This window comes from Hyaena hyaena, unplaced genomic scaffold, assembly GCF_003009895.1.
Source record: "Hyaena hyaena isolate Hyena2069 unplaced genomic scaffold, ASM300989v1 scaffold_103, whole genome shotgun sequence".
NCBI classification, from domain to species: Eukaryota; Metazoa; Chordata; class Mammalia; order Carnivora; family Hyaenidae; genus Hyaena; species Hyaena hyaena.
The window spans coordinates 146,172-157,479 of NW_024080735.1; positions in this window are offsets into that span (position 1 = coordinate 146,172).

Consider the following 11,308-nt stretch of genomic DNA (forward strand, 5'->3'; position numbering starts at 1 on the left):
TAATTTCTCACTGGCTTTGAAACACATGCCAGAAGTACTGTGTAGCAAAGGTACTGGAAGAAGCAGCAAGTTTGCTTGGAAGCCTCTCACGGTTGGTTGTTGCATGAAGATGCTCACCAAAATCCACTGTGTGAATCACTCTTCTTCTGCTCTCATCAGGAGTGGCAGGTGGGACAGTGGAAGAGCATGGAGCTCCCCTAGCCTCTTTGGCAGGGAGCAAGCTAGGCCTTAAGGAGCTCCACGTGCCCATGTGGACCATGTCAAATAAGAAAGGTGCCACGTGCTCGATCACAGCTTGCCTGTGTGACTGACTCACAGAGAAGTGGCCTCTTTGAGGAATAACATCTTGGTAATACAAGTCGCATGCGAACACACAGAATTTATAGAAACATATATATAAGCTAGCTTTATTCGTGAAAGCAGCGGGGATTTAGAAATTAAATACACATCATTAAATCCTGTTTTACTTGCAGCCCATTGATTTTTAGGCCCGGCCTAATTGCTTTCAGACCTTGAGCTTGCTGAGTTGGTTTTTGTGTTTGGCCCTACTACAGCATGCTCTGTTCGTGGAGACTCAACTCTGGGTCCAGGGAGAGCCATGCCCCACTTCCTCTGGTACCCCAGAGGCTCAAAAAGAGAAGCCCACACCAAAGAGAAGGCAGTTACTGTTTTGGTACCTCTGTGATTCTGTCCCTCACTCAATCCGGAGCCGCCTGATTATGTGAAACCTGCACAGATTCGCTTTCCCAGCCACCAGACTCCGGTTAACAGCTTTTAGTGTCTCTTAGCAATAGCGGTGTGCTGTGTAGCATAATAAACCAGATCTGGACTGAAATCTCATTTCCGCTCCTTGGGAGCTCCAAGTTAACCTGATCTCCAAGAGCCTTCAGTTTCCTCACACCTAAAATGAGGCTAATAGTAGGATTTATCTCATGGAGTTACTGTAAGATGAAATAAAGTAACACGATACAGGAAAAAGTCACAGCACACCACTTGGCACTCTGTAAGCACCTGGAAACCCAGTCCCTAAGAGGTGTTGCTGGTGAGATAGAGGAACAGAGCAAAAGTGCGTGTTGGGTACAGCCAGGGCATCGAGGCCAGGCCAGGCTATACAAGTTCCCAGTAATAAATTATAGAGTCTTAACTAAAAGCTGTTAATCAGAGCCAATATTCCAAGCAAAGCAATGACTTTGGCCATCCAGTCTTTCTGTGAGGGGAGAAACAAGACATAACTATTTTTACAGCAGCTCCTACCAATTATTTTTAAAATATATAAAATCTGATGTTTTTGTGAGGCAAATCAGTTCATTCTGGGTTCTTGTCTCCAGCGGCGATAATTAAAGCTTTGCAAGAAACCACTGACCACTGCCTCTATCTTTCCAGAACGCTTTCTGTTCATGCAGTAAATACTCCTCATTCCCCAAAGACTATACCTGTAAAAACTTTAGGACTTAACACAGGAGATTCAGTTACCTTTTTTATTATTCACTTATCTGTGTTCCCATGTTATTATACTAGAAGAATTTTAACCACCCAAACACCATCTAAAACCATGTAAATGTAATTTGCAAGAAAACTCCTGACAAGTCCCCTTGGGCCTGTTTGATACAAGCTTAGTAACAGAATATATATTTAAGTGAGTCTATTTTTCTGGCTAAAATTTCACATTTGCTCCATGTTTATATAAGAATGTGTTTGCTCTCTCCAGGGGACGGGACTTCATCCTCCATATTTCCTCTGGGGTGTAGTGTTATAATGGACCAGTGGTTTTGATGACTTCCCGAAGTTCTCGCTCCTGGAATGCATGATCTGGAAAGACTAACGCAGGGGCAAAAGCCAGGAGAAGAATGCCTTGAGAGCACTGGCGTTTTCAATGCGAAGCCTCAAAGGAGCTGGGAGCAGCAGAGCCAAGAGCGTTTAGCAGACCTGGGAAGAAATAGAAATGTAATACCTCCTCTGAACGCTCAACGAACGGAGCCACCCAGTTGCCCGCAATGAGCAAACGATCTTAAGACGGACAGAGCGTGTCACATATAGGCAGGACAGCAGACTTCCTCATTTCCAGCTCATCTCTTACTCCACCATTAGATCTGCCCTTTCCCAATACAGCTGTGAGAGCGTCAGCACTCTCCATAAAATCCTTCAGGCTTGTGAGGAAGGCATTAGCCTGGCCCACGAGCCCTTAACATTAAAGCTTCCCAGCCAGTCTACCACTACTGCTACCCTGTATCCAACCACATTGAACTTTTCCTTCCCCAAATTCACCATGATTTCTCTCTCCCATGTTTTCGTACTGGCTATCTCTTTTGCCTGGTGAAATCCCACCCATTTGTCAAAGCCCGGCTTATATACTGTCCCCTCCGGGAAGGCTTCTGAATGCCTAAAGCTGACATGGTCACTTTCTACCCTGTGTTCTCAGATACTTTGTAACAGTTCTCTAGGATAGCACCCTGAGCACCCATTTGTAATTACTTTTTGTATGTCCTTCTCCCCTATTACATAGTGATACCTTTAGAGGATAACATGTTTTCACAAATTTACATACTCTGCTGTTTCAAAAATAGTGAGTAAATTAAAGAATGAATGGATGAACCATTCCAGAACAAGCATCCGATGATACATCTAAGAGAAGATGAGATATTAAGAAGGTATCCAGCTTTTTCCTCCACATTGTCTGGGCTATTCTGACTGACTTGTTTTGCAGAGGATTTCCTGGGAGTAGGTGATAACAGATTCCCAAGGAAAGACCCTCTGTTCACAGAAATGCAGGTGCCCTTGAAAGAGACCTTTTAGTTGCTGACTTTCCCCTTAATGAAAATTTACCAAAGAGAAGACGGCATCACAAAGTATTGTCAGTGAGAATGGATGGGAAATGTGTGGAAGAAAACAAGGCGCGGAGATTCCTTTGCAGAAAAATCACAGCTCTGTGGGCCGGGAAATTCTTCCCCTTAAGAGTCATATGCTCTGGAATGTGCAAGGGGAAATAGTCTTAGTAGGGTCTTGACTCAGCAAGGCCTGGAATTGATGTTTGGGGCTCTTCTGCAAGGTCCTAGGGCATTTAGATTCGCAGTGGTCTGAGCCCAAGTGCACATGCCAGCATGCATCAGTACAAGCCTTAAATCAGAACCACCCGTTCCACCCCCACCCCTCTCCCTGGCTCGGAGTCCTCCCTCCCAACCTCCCCCCTTCACTGCAGGCTCATTAAGGCCTTTCCCAGTGCAGAGGCACTGCATTTTGGGGACTGGTGGAGTGTTTGATATTTTCCACTCTGCGTGTCAAGGGCATTTACAGTCGGCGTCAGAATGTTATGTCGGTCTGAGGAGGCACTTTGAAGTGTTTGTGGTGGAGGCCACATGTGCAGGCAAGATGTGCCTCCTCCCCACCCCTGAGGTTCCTGCTCAGCTCTTTCCCAGCGTCATGTGACAATGAACAACACTGCTTAACCCTTTACTTCTGGGTGTAGCTGGTTACAATTACTATCGTTATTATTTTTTTTTAATTTTTTAATGTTTTACTTATTTCTGAGAGAGAGAGAGCATGAGCAGGGGAGGGTCAGAGAGAGAGGGAGAGGCAGAATCTGAAGCAGGCTCCAGGCTCTGAGCTGTCAGCACAGAGCCCGACGCGGGGCTCAAACCCACCAAACGTGAGATCATGACCTGAGCCAAAGTTGGATGCTTAACCTACTGAGCCACCCAGGCGCCCCTACTATTGTTATTATTATTTGAAAAGGCACTTCGCCCTTCTGTGTCTCGACTTTGGAGTGGGTTTGGAGGCCTCTCTCCTCCATGTCTGGTCACACTATATTGGACTTTTTGTGGCTGTGTGTGCTACCACTCTGCCTGAACTTCTGGGTAGTGACACATCTCCAAAGACTATACACAAAGCAAAGGTCCATGTCTTAAGACCGCACAGGTGGAAAATGCAGTGGGTACCACACAGGTGGTCAACGCTTGACACTTTCATGGCAACCTGGAGCCGATTTAGATATGTTCAGCCACCTCCAACAACAGGGAGTCCCCAAACACAGCCACTGGGCTTTCACTTTACTAAATGGTAATTCACAGGTGGCCTTTCAAAAGTCACTTGGCCCATTCCATGGAAGTCTGGGGACCTGAACTTCTGAATAAACAAACAAACATGAAACTTCGGGAGGAAATATTATCAGCTGACCTAAGTGTCTTACTCAGCTACATGATTTGGCTCCTGTGATGGAGCAGGGCTGAGACTGATGACCTCCAAAGCTCCTTTAACACTGAGGTATGGCAAAGCTCAGTGCTCAACTAGGCTGGAAAGGTCTTGGATTTGGCAGGCCATGCTGGGTGGAGATAGAGGGCTCCTCTCACAGATAATGGACGTCATTGTCTCTTAGGATCAGTTTGTATTCACAAAGCACTTGGCAATCCGATGGGAACAAAAGGGTTTTTAATGAACATAAGTCACTTTTAGGCACTCAAAGATTGAGACCTTTTTGGCAAAGGTGACTTGAGCTCTACTCCATCACCCAAAGGGTCTCTGGAGATATTTGTTATACACAGAATTATCTCCTATGGTAATAGCTGTGCTTCTTTATTTTAATTTAAGGATCTGAAGGAAGAGATGTGCCTTAATATTAGACTATTAAGATACTAATAACAGTTACATTGTGCAAGGAGGCAATCATATATTAGATAAGACATTATCTGTTTTAAGGCTCATAATAGCCTGGTGAAGTCAGTACCATTATCAGCATCTGAAACTCAAAGAAGTTAACAAGGTTCCCAAAGTCATATTACAAAACGGACGATAGGGGACACAGACACAAAACTTCCTGAGTCTAATTAATCTCTCTGTTACTAACCTCAATAGCACAATTCTGCCTATTTAAGGTCAGAGTCAATGACCTTTTCATCTCCTAGGACAAGTCCTGGGTTGCTGCCTGCCCTTAGCCTGCATTTTCCCCAGCTCCACATCAGAAGTGTTTTCATAAATACCCACTGAATGAAGAAATGAGTGAATGGCACTTAACAAGCCTGGGAAAGGCACTGACGCCTAAGGCAACAGCTCTCAATTTCTGTAATGAAAGCCTGCCTTGGGACATCCCCAACATAAACAGGGACACTTTCCCAAAGCAGCCAGAGGATGCAAATCCTTTGGAGCCAGGAATCCATGTTTCCCTGTCCAGAAATCCTTCCCTGATAGCATAGACTCACAGGCTTCCTAAACCTCTTTCTTCCTATGCCACAGGCTCTAAGCTTTACTGGCCTGCCAACAATTAGGCACAAAGAGAGTGGACTGAAGAAAACACTGACTCACAGAATTGGTTAAAATAACTTTTGCCTTTTGTATTTGCTACACGCATGGGGTCAAGGTCTTTCCTAATAAGGCATTTGCTCTCTGAAGAGCCTTACTGAAGCGGAAAGAATGAAGTGACCAAAAGGAGAGAGCAGATCATGTTTTGTTGCAAAGATGTCTTATCTTGTAAGTTGTTCCCAGGAGGCTGCTAGTGTGGGAGTAGAGCAGGGGTACGCCATGTTGTTTTTACACTGACTGGAATGAGAAACCTTTCCGGTCACTGTGTCCTGAAAATAAAATGTTTGATGTGGAAGAGTGTCAGAGACATGTGACCCCTCAAAAGCCTACTTGGCTGAATGATTGAACCCTGTTTTCAGTCAAGAATCACTACCTTGAGTCCCCTCTCTGCCTCTGACAGTGGAGACCCCAATCCCACCATCCCTTATAAAAGAGGCTTCTCCCTTTATATGGTTTTTTTCTCCTAAGCAGAACTCAATTATTTGGCCTCCAATGTACCAACAAGCAAGAGATTTTTTTTTTTTCGTTTGCTGAATGGATGTATTTTTACAAGTATTTTTATTTTAGAGCTGAGTTGGCAACCAATTCTCACAGGAGAAACGATTGGCAGTTAAATCAATTTTAAATTAGGCATTTGTCATGATTCAGCCTACTCATAAAATTTAAAAAAAAAAAAACAAAAGGGAACCAACAAAACTTAAAGGTCAAATCTAACAGGACTAAGATCTGCTTGCTTTTGAAATTAATAGAGCAGTTGGTGGTCCTTTGCCTGCTAGCCTGAATTACTACCAAGACACTTAACTCTGTTTTTGTTCTTTTATTGTCCCTCATTTTCCTCTACACGTTTCTACTTATGTCTTTTCTTTCTTCCTCTTGCTTCATTTTTTCCCCTGCTCACTGACTCATATCTTTTACTCTTTCCATCCTCTGGCTTTATTGTATGCTTCAGATTTGAAGCATGGTCGGAAGCAATAGGGAGACAATGAACTTTTCAAAAGAGAACAAATCTCCTTCTTTGTCCACTTTCAGCTCAGCTCCCTCAGGGCATCCACCTGAGCACCCAGCTTCCCTTTGCTCTTTATTTCCCTCCTCATCTTCATTGCTTTTCACCTTGTTCCTGTTTTCCTCTCTCTTCAATTTCCTCGGCTACCTCTCCAGAGGGAGCAAAAATAGCTACTGAGTACTGAATAAATGTTAACGATAATATTGAGCCCTTTAAAGTATGTCATGTAATCATAAGTGGAATCCTAAACAGTAAACGGCTCTCTTACCATTGGACAGGTGAGGAATCGAGTGTCTTACCCGAGCTAGGGAGTAGGTAGAATCAGGATTCCACTCCATAATGCCCTATTCCATGCTGTCCCTACAGATTGGTTCTCTGTTCTCCATACTCCCACTGACAGCAGGCTTGAAAGTCTAAGCACCCTGGAGGCCTGGGTTTTCAGTTTAAGGTCTGAATCCCCAGAGCTTGAGACCCTGATACTCGGGCTCAAGCTTCCTCTGAGTATGGTTTTGGCAAAGGTGTGCTAAGGGGAATGGAAGGAATGTAAAATGGTGCAGCCACTTTGGAAAATTATTTTCAGTTCCTCAAAATATTAAACAGAGTTACCACTTGACCCAGCAATTTCATCCCTAGGTCTATACCCTAGAAAAAGGAAAATGTGTGTACATATAGAAACTTGAACATGAATGTTTATAGCAGTGTGACTTGTAATAGCCAAAGAGTCGAAACACCGTAAGTGTCCATCACCCAATGAATGGATAAAAAACCATTGTATGGTATATCCATACAATGAATATTATTCAGCAATAAAAACAAAGTACTGACACATGGTACAATATTGATGTACCTTAAAAACACTATGCTAAGTGAAAGAAGCCAATTAGCAAAGACCATGCATAATTTGGATACATTTATGAGAAATGCTCGGAACAGACAACTCCATAGAGACAGTAAATTAGTGGCTGTCTGGGGTGAGGGGAAGGGAGGGGTGGGAGTGTTTGGGAAATTACTGGTAATGTACATGGAGTTTCTTCTTGGGGTGTTAAAAAGTTTCTAAAATTAGATTGTGGTGGTGATTACACAACTTTGTGAATATACTAAAAACCACTGAGCTGAACAAAAAAAGGTATTGAGTGCGGAAAACCTCTTCTAAGTAAATTACAGTGTTAAAAATACAAAATAAATATGACATAATCCATACACCAGAGAGAAAAAAAAAGAAAAATAATAATCCTTACATATGGATATGGAAAAAATGCTAATGCACCAATTTAGTTAAATGGACAAAAGTTATGAGCAAGTAAGCCAGAAAACAGGGAACCTATATATGATGACTATTTGCCCATACCATTAATCAAAGAGATACAATGTAAAGCAGCAATACAAAAAAAATACTTTTCATTTTTAATAAAAAAAAAACAGAAAATTTGAATTCTAATACCCTGTGCTGGCAAGGGTGTAGAGAAACTGGCCCTTTCATGTGCAGTGGTATGAGTTAGATCAGTACCCTTTTCATAAGCAATTTAGAAACATGTATCGAAGACTATAAAAATGTTCCTACAAGTTGACCTAATATTTGTTGGTATTCTATCATAGAGGATTTTTTAAGTTTATTTATTTAATTTGAGAGAGACAGAGACATCACAAGTGGAAGAGATGTGGGGATAGGAGTGGAGAGAATCCTAAGCAGACTCCACACTGTCGACGTGGAGCCCAACGTGGGGCTCGAACTTGAGAAAACATGAGATCATGACCTGAGACAAAACCAAGAATTGGCCACTTAACTGACCCAGGTGCCCTAAGAACTTATTTGAAGTATGGAAAAGCTATTTGGGAAAGTAGAGAAAAGGAATATTTATTGGATGTCTGGCAGGTGCCAGCCTCTTTACATATCTTATCTCTTTTAGTTCTCTCAATAATCTCAACAGGTATGTATTTATTCTTTGCTTCATTTACAGAGAAACTAAGACTCTACCCAGTCGGAGCTGCTGTCCAAGACCACACAGTTTGTAAGACACAGAATAGGGCTCTGATCTCAGATGATCCCATTCTAGAGCCACTAGACTCTTGGCAGCTGTGGTTGCTTTCCTGGGACAAGCACACTTCTCACAGAAGCAGAGGAGCTCACTGAGTCTACCCTTCCTTCAGAACAGTTTATCCATCTGCCAGAGAAAGGGAGGAAGGCACTAAAAGGTCTCTAAGATTTGTCTAAACTCTGGGCTTTTGTTATTTACTGTTGTGAGTAAGTGTCAGAAAAGACAAGTACAGAAGTAAGAATCACGCAGAAAATATTAGGCTCCCTTCATCTTTAAGACTTTTGTTTAGGATGATTAATCTGTGTTTTGGATTTTCATTTTGAATATATTGGAGTTTTCTTACTCAAGATTAGCTGCTTAGTCTGTTTGAGTGCCTACATGTTGAATGAATATGTTGTAGCGATCAAAAGAGCATATTATGTGTATGGGAATTTCTTGTATGACTCTTGGAGTTTCCATTCGTGCATTAAATCAGATCAAAATGTAAAGTTATTTAAAGTTAATTTCCAACAAGCAACCGGAAAGATTATGAATGCTTCAAAAGTTATATTAACAAAGATCGTAGGATAAAAGAGAAAAATGGCTGTTACAGTGTCAGTTGAAAAAAAGCAGTCAATAAACTTTCATATACAATATTACTTTAATTGTGTACAAAAATACAAAACCCAGTGACAGATTTAAAAATGGAAGAAAATAGGGGCACCTGGGTGGCTCAGTCGGGTTAGCGTCCGACTTCAGCTCAGGTCATGATCTCACGGTTCGTGGGTTCGAGCCCCACGTCGGGCTCTGTGCTGACAGCGAGCTCAGAGCCTGGAGCCTGCTTCGGATTCTGGGTTTCCATCTCTCTCTGACCCTCCCCTGCTCATGCTGTCTCTATCTCTCTCTCAAAAAAAAAAAAAAAAAAAAAAAAAGGAAGAAAATATAATCAAATGTGAATGTCTTGGGAGGTTAAAACTAACAGATACTTATTTTCTCCTCCTTTTTTCTATTTCCCAAGTTTTCTAGAGTGAGCAGTATTCATTTTCCCCAACATATTGCAGTGATGTCATTACTCATTGCTTTTTCTTGAGTTTTCTTTTTCCCTTTTAGATTTACTTTTTTTTTTTTTATCTGACATTTGCCCTTTAAAGTTCTTTCAGCAGCATCTGTGAGCGGCCAAACAAGTTTTATTTTTATATATCTAAACATATTTTTATTTTCCTCCTCATCCAAGAAAAATCATTTAGATAAGTACATGGTCGGAAGGGGATGGCTATTTTAATGCAGCATCTTCCCATTCTGTATCTAATGTTGCAAATGAGAAACTTGTTAGATTTACTTTCGTTGCTCTGTGGAGAAATTGTCTCTCCTCTCTGTTAGAATTTTTTTTCTTTGTTTTTTGAAGGTCTGAAGTTTTATGACAACATGCCTAGGGGTGAATTTATTTCTATTTCTCTTATGTAGTGTTAGGTGTTCACTTCAAGTCTGGGGACTCCTCTGTTTTTATTGAAGCTAAAATGTTTTCAACAAGTATCACTTTGAATATAGTTTCTCCATGTTTTCTCTAATCTCTACTTTCGGAAGTCCTATTAAGCAAGCATCTAAATCTATCCTTTATTTATCCTAACTTCTCTTTCAAATGTTGTCTCCTGGCATTCCTGTGACACATTCAGAGAATCTCCTGAGTACTATCTACTCTTTTACTAGTTTTCTTTTATGACCTCATCTCAGAGATTCACTCATTGTTCTGACATTTGTTCTATTATAGTCTCAATTCCAAAAATTCAATTTTCTTTTTTTCTACCCATCTATCGTTGAGTCCTATCTGTTGGTCTTTATTTCATGATAAATTATTCTTACAAGATTATTACTTTCTTTTGTATCTAAGAATCTTAAATGTTATTGCAAAGTCATTTTTAGATTGCTCTGTTGTATCCATTTAGTTGAGAATGAATTCATCACATGAATACTGAATATGTTGACTGTTGAATATTAGTTTTTTCATGTGCTTTAGAATTTTGGTTTGCAAGCTGATCTTAGCTAGAAATCAGTCTCTTTTTTCTCACAGTGAGCCTATCTTTTGACATGTGTAGGACATTTATACATTGGAGTCAAATTTGAGGGGTGCTGTTTCTAATCCCAGTCTGGCAGTCCCTTGCCTTCTTTCTTTCTTTTTTTTTTTTATTAAAATTTTTTTGGCAATGTTTATTTATTTTTTACAGAAAGACAGACAGAGCACAAGCAGGTGAGGGACAGACAGAGAGGGACACACAGAATCCAAAACAGGTTCCAGGCTCTGAGCTGTTAGCACAGAGCCTGATGTGGGGCTTGAACTCATGAACCATGAGATCGTGACCTGAACCAAAGTTGGATGCTTAACTGACTGAACCACACAGGTGCCCCAGTTCTTGCTTTCCTCCCTTGATTGTGGTTTGGCTTCTTATTACCTATCAACAAATCTATTTAACATTTGTTAAATATAATTATGCATATGTAATTTACATAATATGTAAATAATACTAATATATAATATATTGCACAATATGGAGAGAGAGGGCAAGATGGCGGAGAAGTAAGGAGCTCCGTACTTGCACTCACGCCCATACATCACACAGAAAAGATCTGAACCCATCGGAAACCTTATGAAACCCGAGAGATTGGGAGAAAAAGGACGCAGAATCCACTGAGAAAGCCTTCTAACGTGAGTGCGAACTGGGGAAGATAAAACCGGGCCGGGATCGGAGACTCCAGGGTGGGAGGCGATCCCCCTCTACCCTCTACGGGGAGTGAGAGGGGAAAAGGAGAGAGTCCGAAACAGAAAAACCTCCGCACGGGGGAGAAAAACCTCCGTTGGAAAGACCGTACTTGCCAAATACCTGCACACCAGGTCCCCTCGCGCTAACTGGTCCTGGAGGGGGCTGAGCACACAAACTGCTTCTTTGTGCTGGCTCCTGGAGGTTGGACTTCAGAGTGGTGGCGCGCCTGCCGCCATTGTAGCTCC